This window comes from Astatotilapia calliptera, chromosome 15 (genome assembly GCF_964374335.1).
Source record: "Astatotilapia calliptera chromosome 15, fAstCal68.1, whole genome shotgun sequence".
Lineage (NCBI taxonomy): Eukaryota > Metazoa > Chordata > Actinopteri > Cichliformes > Cichlidae > Astatotilapia > Astatotilapia calliptera.
Genome location: NC_137436.1, coordinates 23,345,581 through 23,363,351, shown reverse-complemented (window position 1 = coordinate 23,363,351; position 17,771 = coordinate 23,345,581).

Genomic DNA, 17,771 nt, shown 5'->3' with positions numbered 1-17,771 from the left:
GGGGATTTCCATTTCTGTACCACAAACAGGACAAAGACAGTCACAGTGTGGAGCAGGAACAAACAGCGCCGCTGCAAGAGTTCAAACTGTTACAAACAGTCATGTGGTGAGCGGCCATATTGAGCTGAACCTGTTTTGCTGTGTTGAACGTGCCTCTGCCCAGCAGTGCTTTCATGGAAAAGTGCCTCACCACACACAGTTACTCAGCATATAAAGGCCTTTTATCATAAAACAAAGCCTTCATTCTCTTGCGCTGCATGATTCTGCTTGTTTATGTTGAGCTCAGTCATTATTTCAGCACGCAGCAAATTACGTCAGCGCAACTGGCCGACTGGCACAATTAATATGTCCATTCGTCAGAGGAGTGTTGCCAGTTTTGTATCTGTTGTCCAGAGTAGATCACAAGACATGACACTGTGTTGAAAGTCTGAAAACCACTGGGGGTCAAACTCATCCCTTATAGTCACAGTGTGTCAAAGCACATGGCATTTCTTCTCATGTGGCTGTTTCTTCACCATCAGCCCCACAAACTGTACACGTACAAGTGTGTGTGCAGAGAGAAAAACAGCATTTTGCTGATTGTTACACATTGTTGGGCAACTAATATTAACTCAAAGTTAAAATGCTATTTTCCCTCCTCAATAACTGGTGAAGGTGAGGAAAACAGTTTTTTCCCAAATGTGTTAAAGAGAGTAATATCTCTTGTTCAGCCACTAAATTTAGGACTTTGCAGAAGTTCCTTTGAATGTCATTGCAGGTTTATCTGTATAAAAACCTTCAAACTAGATGGGAAGTGTGCACAGATGTTCAGTGGACCAGGCATTGGCTGGTCAGAAACTTGTCCAGCATTGTTTTGGATATATAATTTGGTTCTCTGTCACTGTAAATCACACCTCTTACTCTGTAACAGGTTTTCTCTGAGGACCTTTGCATTTTCCCTTCACTGATGAGTCTTTCTATCTTTCTTGGGTATGGGCAACACTATAGCATTATAGTACCACTACCATGCTTCACTGCAGGATTTGTTTTAGCAAGTGTTGAGCACCATTTGGAGTTTGCTAAACATGGTGTTTAGCGATGTGCCAAGTGGCATCATTCTATATATAAAATCCTGATGGATGGCCGAGGTGGTCTGCGAGCTCTTAACCAAGAACTCGCAGAGGCTTAAAAGTCTTCATCATAGATGCAAGAATTATCCAAAGGACAAACATGCAAAGTCATGCAAAGTTGCAAATACAGACAAACCCAGTGTGATTAATAGTTCTTGTACTTCCCCAGTTTTTCCTATGTTAATGAATGCACAATGCATACTCAGAAAAAGGTACATGAACTCTTACATTGCAAAACTGGTAGAGGGTAGTAGTAACAACGTGCTCGAAACATTTCTTGTAGTTACTTTTGAGATTTGCGCAACAATGAGCGGGAACCTAAACCATTCCCCATACCAAACGGTTTTCGTTAGCTTAGCATTAGCCTGCTACTTTTTTTCACTTTTTTCAGGATTGGACATTCTCCAGTTGTTATGACTCTTCGTTGTGTCCAATTAATGTTTAGCCAGAGTGCAGTTCTCTATAATTGTGAGTTACATAACATTCATAGATACTTAGACAATGATTACTTTTCTGTATAGTGTTCTATTTTTTACACATAAACAAAAAAACACTGTCATGATAGCTGTTGTGTGCAGCCAGGAAAAGGACCCAAAATGCAGACTTCACGGAGGTGAAAAAATGAATTTGAAAAGCAGCTTTATTGCTGCCACAAGGGAAATGTTACAAAACTAAAATAAGACGAATAAGAAGAAAAAAGAATGAGGGAGATCACGACAATGAGCACAGGAAGACACGGACACTAAACACATGAGGGATAACAAGGGAAGTGAGGACACACGTGGAACACAGATGACACAAATTACCTAGACGCCACAGGGGAAGCACAACATGGAAGCACGACCTTCACAATAAAACAGGAAATGGGAATGTAGGAGTGGCAGACTAGAGGGAGAGAGAGTGCAAACGTGACGGACTGGGGAAACATAGATAAACATGACGGAGTGAAACACAAGGAGGGGAAACGAGGCACAAGAACACACCTAAGTACAAATCAGACACACCGAGGGAGACATAGAGGGCAAAGACATGAGGGGAAATCCAATAAACCAAAACTAAACATAACCTAGGGACAATACAATAAACTTTGGAAAAACGAGATGGACAGGGATAGCTCAGTAGGTAAAGTGGTCGCCCCATAATCGGAAGGTCGGGGTTTCGAATCACCTGAATGACTACTACCTCCACACTGCTCCCTGGGCGCTGGATTGGCTGCCTACTGCTTCACTGAGAGAATGGGTTAAATGCAGAGAGTAATTTCCCTGCATGGGATTAATAAAGTATACATTGTTACATTAAACGTGCCCAATAAATGTGTAGTGATTATTCACACAGTAATGAATGAATTCCTTGTTTTGCTTTCAAAATGCATAAAAGGTAATAATAAGTAAAAAAAAAACATGACTGGCTTTACAATCTGAAATCACCACTATTTTACTCAACTGTGAGTCTTTCAGAGCTCAGCGTCACTGAAACTGGGCCTTTATATGGAGCACAATAGCAAAAGTATCTACAGTTTCTGTTTGACTCTTTCTGACAACAAACCTTTTTTTTTATCTCTACCTTCTCACATATTCAGCAACTCAGTGATGGGAAACTGTGCTTCAAGTGGGCGTTAAAATGCAACAAGCCAGACATTCTGAGAACAAGATGGCAAACAAAGAGTTTGGAAAGATTTGGCTTTGCACAAGGAGTGGTGGCTTTACAAGTCACATGGGCAGGCGAGAGGGGCATTCCCATGGTCTTAAATCAACTAAAGACCCAGTTTGAATGGTTTACTTGCATCTTTTTGAAAGAGTGAGTGTAAACACAAAGAATTGTTTTATTAATATATGCTGGAATATATGGCGAAAACAGGTTTAAATGTTAAACAAATTTCTTCAAGTCAAAAAATGTTGCATATAATTTAATTTTTGCTTGATGCAATGTGCATACAATTAAAAGAATAAAACTCATAAAACAAGTTTTAAAAAGAGAAATTTTAATTTGATTCAATTTAACATGATGGATTATGCAGAAAAAAGAGAATTGAAAAGTCTATTGTTTTATTACATATTCATGTTGTGTATCATGTTTTTGAAAAGTAGCTAAGTAATAAACTAATTACTTTTTAAAATAAGTAATCAGTAAAGTAATGGGATTGCTTTCTTGGAGAAGTCATTAGTAATTAGTAACTAATTCTTTTTTTTTAACTAACTTAACCAACACTGGTTATTATTCATCTTTGGCTCTCTTCCAGAGCATATCCTTTGTCCCGTCTGCCTCCCCTCACCTCCAGCTGGTCGTGGGAGATGGCCGCCCCTCCCTGAGCCTCATTCTGCTGGAAGTTTCTTCCTATTAAAAGGGATTTTTTTCTTCCCACTGCAAGTACTTGCTCATAGGTTGTCATCTGATTATTGGGTTTTTCCTCCCCATTAGTGTTGTTATCTTTTAGTATAAAAACAACTGGAGGTGATTTGAGGCTGTTTAAATACAACCTCATTAGATTGAACTAAATCACTTAATTATCAGTGTTCATTCTGAAACAATGGCTGTCTAAGTGCTGTATATTGATAATGTATCATGACCCAAAATATGAGCACATCAAATGTTGGCGTAAAGCTGTAAGTTACAGACTTACATCACACCTGATAGCAGTAAAAAACATCATTACGCAGGTGTGTCCCTGAAATGAGCAGAGCAACAAGCAAAGAACAAAATGTTCACACTTTACAAAGAGGTCATTCAGACCAGCTGTAGTGCTACGTGTGATTACAACATCAAAGCTGAAACAAAATGAACTTAGTGTGGTGTGTTGCACTGATAGTGTGTTACTGTCTAGTTGTTCATAGCAATATGTACAAGTACGCATTATGTATTTGTATTGTTGATATCACTTCACGTACATCCACATCATTCATGCTTAGCAGTATGTGAACAGCATTAAGTTAAGGGATTAGGTGCTCTCTCATTGGTAGGGACAAGAAAATGGAAAATAACTACACCCACTGGAATCCAACTGGAGATCTGGATCACTGTATCCTCAATGAGTCTTGATGTTGTGAAACTGTGTTTGTGGTAGAAATATATCATGTGGAGGACAAGCTCTTTAAAGCCTTTTTTAGGGGAAATATTTAGATTTAGTGATAAGTGTAGCTTTTATGACATAGTGACCACTGAATTTATTATTCTTTCCTATTGCTTTTAGAAATAACTACCCAGAGTCATTGGCTTGATCATTTTGCCTTGAATGGACAGAGCGTCTATCCAGAAGTTTTTCTATTTTCTATTCCAAACCACAACAAGACACTTCATATTCCTAAATGAACATCTTCATTTGGTAATGAAGATGCACATAGAGTATTTATTTCACTCCCAACTGGTCACGGCAGCCTGGTTCTGCCAGAGCTTTCTTCCTGCTAAAAGGGAGTTTTTCCTTCATGCTGTTGCTAAAGCACTTGCTCACAGGAGGTTTTCCTTACCTTACAACATAAAGTGCACTGAGGCAACTGTCTGGGATTTTACTCTATATAAGTGAAATTGGATTGAATTGAAATTAATTGAATTAAAAAAGGCAAAATGTTATGTGCACTAAAGTTGACATTACTTTGCATTTCTGTTAGTTATTTATTTTATTGGGTTACCTTGAACACTAAAATCATGATTACTTGATTTCATACCTGATTTCAGGATTACTGAGCATTATTAAGCCTTTAAGACATTGTGAGATAGAACTTATCTTGTTTTAACAATCTTTGGGTGGCAAAATGTTACCTGAAGCAAGAAACCAACACCTTACACCAGTACCAACTTTTATCTTCAAATCCATCCTAGAATCACATTACTTTTCATGGTCAAATCGACACTCCAATCTCTTCCAAGCAAATCATATCAAACACGTGTAGAGACATCTCCCTTATTTTGACTACAAATGCCAAATAATCACTTGCCAGTGCAGCTTTGGCTAAAAAAGGAGATTGTCAGTCATGCATTTGGAAAGTACAAGCTCAAACTATTTCCTTAGCAGAACGTCAAATAACCGTTCATGACAAACTGCCAGTATCAATCCTTATGACACTTGTCCCGTGACACAATAATTAATTTAATCATCTCTTCTGTTGTGTCACCTACAGAAGAAGTCAGTAATTTAAATCCCGCAGTCACTGGAACATTTCCTTTTGAGAGTTCAGGTTCACTGCCGATCATATCAGATGAGTGCGGGCGTTGTTCAGAAAAAAATTCCCATCATGTTTGGACTACGTGGGTTTAAATTCAAGTTTGTTCAAGTCCACGTTACAATTCATTTGAAGTTTGAAGCTCGTGCACAAATGAATTCAGCTTCACTCCAGCCAGGTTTAAGGGTACTTTCAGAAGTTATACTTCCCTCCTGAAGTATTAAAGTTTCTGCTACTCTTCCTGTTTCTGCTAAAGATTACCAGCTTTTATCAAACTGCTACTGCTTATTTTGTTTTGGCCATCTTTGCATTTAATATTTCATGGCAATTACTGTCCTTCAACACGATTGGCAAGATATCAGAATTACAGGTTTTATGAGATAAAAGTAAGATTTCTCATTCACTGTCAATTCTTTATGTACATTGAGGTGTTACATGAGATTTTGGGCTGGTGCCCAAACGTATCAAAACAAACAAACAAACAAACAAACTGTCTTGAATTTATCTTTTGCCCATATTCTACATCTAGTTTTGGCTGTATAATTGCTGTATTATTACTGCAGTATTACTGCAACTATTTCTCTCTGCAAAAACTAAATCAAGTTCTGTTTAGTCTGATGGTTCTCCAAGTTAGGACATATCTGGTGAAGTATGTAGAAAATCGAGTAGGGGGAAAAAAGGAAAATACGACGCTGAAGGAATCAGTTTCCTCTGTGGAGCATCAGCAATGAGTGGCAGGTGAACAGTAGCTGAGTATTAATCTCACTTAATCCCAATGGTTTTAAATTGCTGCTGCAGGGGTGACTCAGCTACTGCCAATGAATCATATGCAATAGACTGAGATCATCTTGTTGTCTTTGATTTCTCGCTCTGCTCTCACTTTTCTCCTCTTTACTTCTGTCTTTCCTCCCCTGTGCAAGTCAGTCTGTCCCTCCCTTTCTCTGTAGTACAGTATCTGCCCTCAGCATCGTCATTTAACGTAACACAGGCAGGCGCAGGGCAACTGTGTGTGAGTGAGTGTGTTTCTACATTATTGATTCCCTCTGAGTACCGGGCAGTAATCTCTGTATTCAACTCTGATTGGCTGTGTGCCGTCATGCCTCATTACCTGATAATCCAGACTACAGCTGATTGGATGCTGAAAGACCAGTCATTAGAAATTCATGATGATCTAAGCTGAAGTCACACTACTGATTGGAGGGGTGATGTCATCTCACCTGAGCTCTCTGATAGGCCCACAGTGACAGACAGATAGATAGATAGATAGATAGATAGATAGATAGATAGATAGATAGATAGATAGATAGATAGATAGATAGATAGATAGATAGTGGATTTGTGGTCATTTCATGTCCTTCTAGACATTTTTCTCTCTTTGTTTTTTTTTTGTTTTGTTAATCTATCTTTATAATCAGTTTGTGTCTTGTTTTAGTCATTTCATGGCTTATAGTCTGTGATAGACTGGAGCCCTCCCCAAGGCATAATCAAAACCAGCTGAGGCTTTTGCCCCCATCTAAGGCCATCTTTGAGAAACTGGATGTATGTATGTATGGATGCATGAATGGATCAAAAGAGCACAGAGAAAAAAATCAAAAGGATTACTCTTAGGATACAGTCTCCACCACACATTTATACTTCTTTGTATTTTTTGAGTGAGATCATGCCTCAAAACTGAATGACATCACTCTAGTGTCATGACAGAACAAGGGTGGGACTGAACAGACACACTCAGCACACATGGGGGCTTTGAAATATTTAAAACTGTTGTCTGAGAGTTGGGAGGGAAGTGAGACTGGCTGGATTAATGTAGAGCTCCTTGAAAATGCACGTTAGTCGGAAACCAGAATCACTAAATACTCAGACTGATGAAGAGACTGGGAACAGAAGGTGGACCCAGAGGAACATTTCCCAACAACTCTACCTGCACAGAAAATAAAGCTGAAAAACCATTGAGAGAGAAAAGAAACTGGTCCCTAAGCCTACTGTGGACCGTGACATCTAGAGTCCAATAAACATTAGGCTTCCTTAAAACTGTCCTCAACCTTGCTAGTTTCCACTGATGCACTGACTGTCATAGCAATGACAGTTTGCCAAAGAAACTGAGAACTGAGAAAAGGTCTCAGTGGAAGGATAGCCGTTAAGAAGCCATCCTTAAGGAAGGGAAACATGAAAAAAGGCTGAGCTATGCCAATTAGACAAGAACTAGACTGAAAATAAGTGTCAACGGGTCATAGGGAGTGATGAATCCAAATGTTACATTTTTGGTTCAAATTATTGTCAATATGTACACAGGAGGTCAGCAGAGAGGTACAACAGTGAGCGTCAGCCATCTCTAAAACTCAGTGAAGGCTCTGTCATGATTTGGGCTGCATTTCAGTCATGGTGTTGGAGATCCTGTCAGAACTGGTGGAATTATGAATCAGGAAAGCACAGCAAGATTTTGGCACATCTAGAAAACATCACACTGGCATTCGCTTCATTTTCGGTATGACAATGATCCCAAACACACTAACGATGCTGTAAAAACCTGGATACCTGGAAAGAAAAACACAATGGACAGAAAAAAGGCAGAAGAGCTTTAAATATCTTCAAGAAGCCTTGAAGATTATTCCTGAAGTCCACTGGGGGAGTAATTACAAGATAAGCTGCTTCAGATAGTTTGAGTTATATTGAAGAATAAAGGTGACCATACCAAATATTTACTTTGAAACTGGTTAGAACTGGACAGACTTTATTTTCACCTTGTATAGTGTAATTCCTCCCTGAGCCTGGTCTTGCCAAAGCTTCTTCTCACTTCTGATTTTTGGGTTTTTCTCTGTGGTGCTATAGTGAAGAAAATACAACTGAGTTGAACTGAATGACTAATATCTCACTGCAGCAGCTCAGTTTGCCAAGCCAGATGTGATTATATGTGAAGGCTCACAGCCACTCGGTTCTGGATTTTAACCCCCTGACTGAATGAGATGCTTCTGCCTGTGCCTGTGTAAAGCTTCGGGACCGAAACTAATGAAAGGGATTCACTGTAAAAAGTGTCCACAGAGCTTGTCCGGTGTTTGACGAGCATGAGAAACTTTCTTCACCACGTCTCAGATGTGACACTGAAAGCTCACATACATGTCGGTCAGCTGTGTGGAAACGAAAGGAGCTTTGGTTTCACTTCAATGCTTATTGTGGCACTTCTTATGTGTAAAGTAGTATTACACAATGAATATCATCTAGAAATGTGTGCTGTGACCCCAATTTAAAATCATATTCTGTGTTATGATCTCTGTAAGGACTGACTTTTCTCTCTATGAGTAAATACTATAGCTCACTTACTTAGGTACATTTAATCTGCTCTTTGTTATCATTACATAACATATTTACTGTAGCTACTAAATACATCTTTCACAAACCCACAAGGCTTTTATTAATTATGATTCTGAAAAAAAACCCAAGAATAAATATTTGTATATACGACATATTATTACATGTGTATTGCATACACAATATGTGTGTACATACTCACCATGGGTTGTGTCTTTAACCCTTTAAAGACAGAGTCATAAAATAATTGCCATAATTTTTTTTTTACTTTTCAAGTATTGAACCTTATAACACATTCGAGGTTTATTGTGTGATTTATTTAGTTCTTTCAGAAAAAAACCTAATAAAAACACACATATGATACACTTGGCATCAAAGCCTGAACTAAACTGAACTACTATTAAAAAAATGGACCCTCAAGTAATAATTCTTGCACTGACTAAGTGATCTTACATGAGGTTTCACAATGAGGCAGTAAATACAGGTGAAACATCATGACTTTTCAAAAACGAGCTGGGATTCAAAGAAATGACTCACGCTTACATGAGAGCCGATTATATGATGAAACCGAGTCAGACACGATGTAAACCAGGTCACATGCTACCTTGCTCTGCAGGCTGAGATCTGCTGTGTCATGCAGCCTGACAGAGAAGCAGGAAACTGGAAACTAAAAAAAAAAAGACTGATAGGGAAAAAATCCACAGAACAAACACACTGAGTCATGATCATTGGAGTGAAACAACTGCAACTCCTGTGTGTTTGTGTTTGGTGTGTGTGCGCATTGGAAGGATCTGGTAAAAGAGGAATCAGGAAGCAGTTTGACTTCAGTGGAGTTAAACTTTTACTTTAACGATGGAACAGCGGCGTCACACAAAAGAAAGGGGATTCCTATTTGAGTTTATTTTTAGAACCGCCTCCATTTCACATCCCTAGGGTATGTGAACTGACTACACGCTTTCAAGGCTAACAATCTAAATATCAACTTTATTATAACTACTATTCTTCTGTGATTCTGGATTAAAGGAAAACGTTTAAATATTAAAAATACAGATGGCACAAGTGCAGAAATGTCTTCAGAGCCCAGGAGTCACATAGCAATAGTAACATAGTAACATATCTCCGTCTTTAATACTGAAACAGTGACGTGATCTCTTTTTAAATCACCGCTTTACACTGTGTCGTGTGAGACAAATAAAGATCTGTAGTGTCTTGACGTCACTCTGGCTTAAATCGGGATGTGTCTGAGTATTGTATGTTTGTGAGTTGCAGCTGCCAAGGCCTTTTACACTTGATCTTAAAACAGCAACACTGAGCCATCGAGGAGGCGGTGTCACCACAAGCCGAAAGAGATGAAGGACGATGACTTGGGAATCCTGAGATACCCGTACCGTTCCAAAACAGTTTCCAAAACAGTGCTCGCCTCTGTGTGTCTTTGTTTGTGCTTTCTTTCTGGTCTTTGTAGGTCAGCAGTTTAATAAAAAGAAAGAAAGAAACTTCATTCACACCTGAAAAGAGTTATTTTTCATTGTTATCGTCATAACAACCTCATAATGCAAATGTTTTTCTGCAGCTGTCAACCACACTGGATTTTCTCAGAGGATGGAAAAAATTAAAATGTTATTTTGTCAGTTTCCTGTTGTCAACATTTTGTGTTACAGTTACCCCCTTTTAAGGTTTTTTAAACACAAACATTAAACAAGGACTTGGAAATCGATCAGTTGTGTGACATTAGATGTGATTCATATAAAAATACAGTATAATAAATGTTCATGCCTTTGCAGAAAAAAAATTGAGAACTCTGTAAATAAATAATACATCTAAATAAACACCAGAAGGAAAAATGAAAATAAAAACCTTTTAAAAAATTGACATTAATGAATCTCATTTATTATTTTTCAAGAACCAAAACAGAGCTTTAGATCTAGAAACTAAATATCATGATTGAAAACTGTGACAGTTTTTGTCACTATGCAAAATAAAAACTAAACAAAGGTGTGAATTTTACAGGATGTATCGAGACTCTGACAGAGGATTCCCTTCTCTCTCTCTCTCTCGCTCTCTCTCCGTCACTGCCTTTGTGCGACTACCTCACTTCATCGCCTGTGTTTGTGAGCCAAGGTTGTGTTGTCTCCATGGTGGCAGCCATGTAAACATAAACAGAGGGGTTAGTAGAGCAGCCTGAAGCCTCAGTCAGGGATCCACTTACAGAGCGTACAGCGAATAATGATTGGGGTCGTCAGGCAGCAGATTTACTGGGAAATGAGTGAGAAAACAGTTTCTCCTTGTGTTATTTATAAACCCTGTCCTTCCTTTACAAGGATTTGTAACGTGTCTAGGTTGAACTCAGTGCAGGATTTAAAAAAAAAAATTATGTTCTGTTCTTATACTTTTTGCTCTTTGTGAGGATATTTACTGACATTCATGTATTTCCTGTGCCAGGTTTACCTTAACCAAACTTTAACCCTAGAACTAAATCTCTTAAACAGGGATGTACAAAAAATGAGACCCAGCCAAAGAGTTCAAAAGAGTACAAAATTTCATCACTAACAGTCTAAAACTTGCCTCACATCTGGGCAAGTACACACAACATTTTTCTAATTATAAATTATTATATTTTAATCCTTCTTGGATTCCTGACAAATGATTAAGGTGTGGTTCTCAAGAAAGCCGAAACCCGCAGTCTGCTCAGACAAGTTTTGAACAAACACCATTTAATGCATGCACACGCACACGCACACACACACACACACACACACACACACACACACACACACACACACACACACACACACACACACACACTCAGTGAGTGTATCCTTATATGTTCCCACTCCAAAACACTTCAGTAATTGCCTGCAGGGGAGCATCTGTAAATTATAGTCTCACCATAAAAAGTAACCTGGGTTACGCTCTCCCCAAACAGGCTCTCATTATTTTTGTGTTATTGAGAAACACAAAGCTGAAACACAAGCAAACATTTGATTGAGGTTTTTTTTGGCAACCGAGGAAGAGTTTTCAGTTTCTGTATACAGAGAAAGAAATTTGATTTACAAGATTATAATTTGAGATTTGTGCAGCAGTCAGCACTGTCGCCTCCCAGCAAGAAGATTCTGGCTGAGGTGCTCCAGCTACTCCAACTTCCTCCCACAGTCCAAAGACTTGCATTGGTGATTATATGAGCTGTAGGTGTTTGTTGTGACAGAGTGAATGGTTAGCTGTCTCTCTGTTAGACTGGTGACCTATCAAGGGAGCACTCTGACTCTTGCATCATGAAGCTTGAACAGGCTCCTCCTACCTGCAACAGTAAGTTGGTTACAAAATGGATACATTTTATTCATCTAAAAGTTTGTTCCTCTTTTATTTTATTAGTCTACTCAGCTCCAACAACTCCAAAAGTCCCTGAAAAAATTAAGGGGGACAAAATTTCATCCATCACTGGTTAATGAACTATCTGAATAAAAGTAGTAGATACCGTCATGATCTGGCTCCAAGACTGCAACAGCTAATGAAGAGCTACAAACTGTGATCAGAGTTGGTTATGCTTACTATCCACTAGACCATTTTAAAATAAAGACAAATATCTAAAGTGTGTCTTCCTCTGAAGTAAGTCATAAACTCATCTAAACCGTCTCCCGAATCATGTTTGTTTGGGAGCCAGACATCCTCTCTACTTTTAAGATTAAGTTTAATACTTTCATTTTTGCTAAAGCATAGAGTTAGGGCTGAATGAGGTGAGTCTGAATCCTCCCTTAGTCAAGCTGCAATAGGTGTAGGCTCCTGCAGGCTTCCCTTGATGGATTGAGTATTTTTCTCCTTTCCTCACTGTCTGTTTATACACCACCCAGCACTTAATCATGAGTTACTATTAACCTGTGGCTCTCTTCCAGAGTGTGTCTTTTGTCTTTCTCCTCTCACTCCCAGCCAGTCGTGGCAGATGGCTGACCCTCCCTGAGCCTGGTTCTGCTGGAGGTTTCTTCAGGGAGTTTTTGCTTCCCACTGCCAATAAGTGCTTGATTGTTGGGGTTTTCTCTGTATCATTTTTCAGGACCTTTGCCTTACAATATAAAAAATGTTGAAGTGACTGTTATAATTTGGTAATGTATTCACTAGCTGGGACCACATCCTCTGAACGATGAGCGGAGAGGGATGAGGGAGTATGAACTGGTGCTGCGGTTTGGGGAATGCCTCGAAGGGGACTGGCGACGGCTCCCGGGCCGGGCAGAACCCCATGTACTAACGAGAGGTGAATGAAAGAAGGGAGGAGGAGAAAGAGGAGAAGAGAGGGAAAAAGGGGGGGCATGGAAATGAGAACAGCGGGTATTGGAGAAAGGGGCATTTATAGTCTGAGGTCGGAAGGGGCGTGAAGGAGGAGTGGTCCCGCTCCTGAAATTCAGATGATATCTCCACTAAGTAAAATTGAATTGAACTGATCCACACTGGGGATCTCACAGGTTCACTATTTACAAGACTACAAGTAGATTTATTTTGGAATTATTTCCCATGATCTTGCATGTGGAAATTTCCAAAAAGCAAAAAAGTTGGATTCTATTGGCACGTCAAGATAAGACAAAGACTTGTGACCACCTTACACCAAATAACTGAGATAGCAGAAGTTCACTATAGTTTTATCAAAGCTGTTTTACTCTGACATTTTTCTGCGTCACTGAAAAAGTTTGAAAAGTTGTTGTGTTCAGGGCCTGCATGGTGGTGTAGATGTGGTTGGATGACCAGAGTGAGGTGCAAAGTGTTGTAAAGTGCTACACTGGGCTGTTATTTTCAAGGTCACTGGTTACAGGTTCATCAAATCTAGGTAAATACCGAGTCTGTTTTCCTCTGCTGCTTTCAAGGACATGTTGGAAACTACAAGGCCTTTCATATCTCTCTCTTTTGTGCTTCCACACCATCTCTGTCTTCCTTGGCTTAATCCGAGCACCTTACTGTGGTGGTGTATGATCTTTTCCTTTATATTCATAAAATGCTGGAGTCATTTAAGATGATAACTGTGTGAACATAGTGGTATTCCTCTGCTGCCCTCTTGGCCAAGTCTCTCTTGGAAAAGAACATTTCATCTCAGTGAGAGTTTCACCTGGATAAATAAAAGAACTTTAATGACTGTCAGCATACAAATCAAATGTGTCACAACCACTGCTCGTGTGACCTCTGAGATCATAAGTACACTAAACAAAATAATAGACAGACAATGGAGCTGTGATATTTTTAAGTGACACATTAAATAATTTTCTTATTTTCCTAAATGCTTGTTTCCTTGACTCCTCTCTTTTTGTGTCTCTTCCTTGGTTCCTGTCCTGAACTAACACATTTGGTAAAGGGATGAGGAAAAGAAACAAGAATGTACAAATGCACAAGGAAAGGAAAGAAGGAGTAAAGAGGCAAATTAGGAACAAGCAGTGGAAGTGCATTGGCACTCCATGGGCAGCTCTGGACTGCCCGTGTACCTGCAGAGATCATTTTCTGTCACATGAGGGTGTTGTCAAAAATATGTGGTACAACCGGTCTGTGGGCCACTCTTGCTTGCGCTGTTGTTTTTCCATCAGCCAGCTGTGGAGAAGAGCAAATGCACAAAGAGCTGAAGTAAAATGGAGTGTTAAAAACAATGAACAAGTATCCACTGCAGCCACTGTCTGCACTTTGCAAACTGTTTTTTTTTTTTTAAATCTTTTTAATCTTTCTAATGTTTTTTTGTACTTCTTTCATTCCTAATACGCCCCACTGGTGCTCCCTTACCGATTCCGGTCCACTTTATGAGCAGTCAGCAGTGAACACATCGACCAATGTGCAGTTGGGATTTTGGAGGAGTGCACGGGAGCAGCTTGGTTTAAAAAAACCCTTTCTAAAGCAGTACAGTGCAAATAGACACAATCACAGCATCATAAATTAACCATATCTTGAACTCACATTAACAATAAGACATCAATACAAGATAGACAAAGCCAAACTCATTCATCAGTCAAGTGTTTCCATCATGAAGAACTGTTAAAAAATGTGCCGTGCCAGGAAATTGCCTTGAAACAAAAATCATTTTTATGAGTTTTGACAAATATTTCAAAGGCATCAATGCTTTTCTCAGCTCATGACGGGTCTTTTTTTTAAACTCACAAACACCTTTTGTTTTGCTCAAGTTAAGTGCCGACAAAAGAAGCAGCTTGCAAAGCATTCATGGAATGGATACCTGCCATGTTTCATTCTCACGTTAGCGTCAAGGTGACAAAAGTTGCACCGTCAGAGCAAACTCAGAGGGAACTTCCATTTTTTCACAGCAAGTCTTTGAAATTTAAATATTTACGTAGATCACCTAACTTTCACTTTGCATGCCTATATAAGGAAAGGAAACAAAATCAAGTCTGTGGACTTTTCATGTAATTTCCATAATGGCTTCCGGCAGAGAAGGGAGCCGGAGATCGACAGACGGATTGGGGCTGCGGCTGCAGTAATGCGGACGCTGCACCGGTCCGTCGTGGTGAAGAGGGAGCTGAGTGTAAAAGCGAAGCTCTCAATTTACCGGTCGATCTACATCCCTACCCTCACCTATGGCCACGAGCTGTGGGTAGTGACCGAAAGAACGAGATCGCGGATACAAGCGGCAGAAATGAGCTTCCTCCGAAGGGTGGCTGGCCTCTCCCTTAGAGATAGGGTGAGAAGTTCGGCCATCCGGGAGGGGCTCAGAGTAGAGTAGCTGCTGCTCCACATCGAAAGGAGCCAGCTGAGGTGGTTCGGGCATCTGACAAGGATGCCCCCTGGGCGCCTCCTGGGTGAGGTGTTCCAGGCATGTCCCACCGGGAGGAGGCCCCGGGGCAGACCCAGGACACACTGGAGAGATTATATCTCTCGGCTGGCCTGGGAACGCCTTGGTATTCCCCCGGATAAGCTGGAGGAGGTGGCTGGGGAGAGGGAGGTCTGGGCCTCTTTGCTTAGGCTGCTGCCCCCGCGACCCGGCCCCGGATAAAGCGGATGAAGATGGATGGGATGGATGGGCTTCCGGCTGTACTGCGTAAACCAGCAAGCATGCAGGTTCAGGACATGCTGTTAAAACAACAGTGGGTCATATGACTCCTTGTATTATGTAATCTTCTAAAAAAGGAGTAAAGTTCAATCAGGTGTCTTGGAGAATCTTTTACCTTCACCTACATCAGCAGGGTGGAGTTTATAAAATAAAATAAAAATAACGAAATAGTTAAAAATAAAAATCCTAGATTTACTTTTATATATTATACATTCCTATCATTGGAGCAGATCACCACTGCTGGGAAGAAAAAAAGAGGAAAATTTAGGAGTACAAAGGAAAAACATGAAGAAGAAATGAAAGGGAATAAAAGGAGGAATCACACACTGGGAAGGAAGAAAGGGAAGTACTGTTAAAGTACTCTAAACCTTTCTGTGTGGCACTGACATGAAGTCAGCTCGCCAAGTTTAGAGTCTCAAAACCACAAAGTCACCGACAGCATTACCAACAAACTATACTTACATCGTTGTGCCAGTGTTTGTGTTTTCATATACGAAGACACAAAGACAGAGTGCAAATGTCACAATTATCCGACTGAGCTCAAAAACACACATAATGACGGCAACATGTGCAAGAAATGACTTTCATGCAAAAATAAGCAAACATAAAGAAGCCAGAAGGACACAGCAGTCACTTGTTTTTGGTTTACTGCTGAACTTTCTCACTGAATTAGTACGCTGATTATTACAGAAATTTAAAAAAAGATGTCCCTAATAGGAGAAAAGAATGTTTTTACTCCATGTTTATCAGCTTTTACTTGGTTTTGATTAAAATTATTATTTTTTCAGCAGTTCAACAGCTAAAACACTTTCAGATTATACAGTTTAAAGCTTTGTTAATGATTACGCTTTCTTTAAAGACTAGGGGAGAGAGGGCTTTTGCTGTGGCTGCACCCAGACTGTGGAACAGTTTACCTCCTCACATCAGATTCTCCACAAGCCTAGAAACTTTTAAAACTGCTCTTAAAACTCACCTCTTCTCATTGGCTTTTAGCAAGGTTTAACTTATTGTATTAACTTATTGTTTTATCCGTGAGGTGTTTTATGTACTTGTGTTTTATTGTATTTTATATTTGTATTTTATTGTACAGCACTTTGGTCAGCCTCGGTTGTTTTTAAATGTGCTTTATAAATAAATTTGACTTGACTTTAAGGTCCAGCGTTTCAGATTTAGACTGCCTTTGAAAGAACTGATTGGAATGACAAAGTATAACCTGTCTGACTGCTGATCAGTGAGTGCTGTTAAATACATTTAAAATAATGAAAATAAAAGGTGGTGATTACACAATAGGAAGATATGTCTGTGAAGGTTCTCAGTCATCCAGGTCATCGTAGTCAAAGGAGCTTGCAAGGAAAAGCGTCTGGACTTCTTTAAGTTACTTGAAGACGTTTCACCTCTCATCCGAGAAGCTTCTTCAGTTCTAAGGTCAAATGGTGGAGAGTCCCAGATATAAACCTAGTGGGAGTATCCCCCCACAGAGGGACAAAAGGACCCCCTGATGATCCTCTAATCGCCTGAGCCAAGGTGTGAAACTGGGTGTGGGTCCCAATCAGCCAGAGTTTCGGGTGTGTTCATTGTGAAACCTGGCCCCACCTTATCATGCGAATTCCTGAGATCAGATGGCCCAGGATGTGAGTGGGCGTTAAGGCGTCTGGGAAGGGAACTCAAAACTGCATTATAGATGGCAGAGAGTTGGTGTCGTAAACCCCCGCCTCTGTTCAAAGATGGTCGCTCACAGTGGACATAGATGGCTTCTTTCACTCCTCTTTCAAACCATCTGTCCTCTCTGTCCAAAATGTGAACATTGGCATCCTCGAAAGAGTGACCTTTATCCTTAAGATGCAGATGGACTGCTGAGTCTTGTCCTGTGGAGTGGGCTCTTCTGTGTTGTGCCATGCGCTTGTGAAGTGGTTGTTTAGTCTCTCCAATGTAGAGGTCTGGGCATTCCTCGCTGCACTGTACAGCATACACCACATTGTTAAGTTTGTGTTTTGGCGTTTTGTCTTTCAGGTGAACCAGATTCTGTCTGAGCGTGTTGCTGGGTCTGAAATACACCGGGATGTCATGCTTGGAGAAAACCCTCCTGAGTTTTTCTGATACACCGGCTACATGGGGGATGACAATGTTGTTGCGTCTGTCCTTCTTATCCTCCCTCGCTGGTGTCTGATCTTCTTTTCTGTG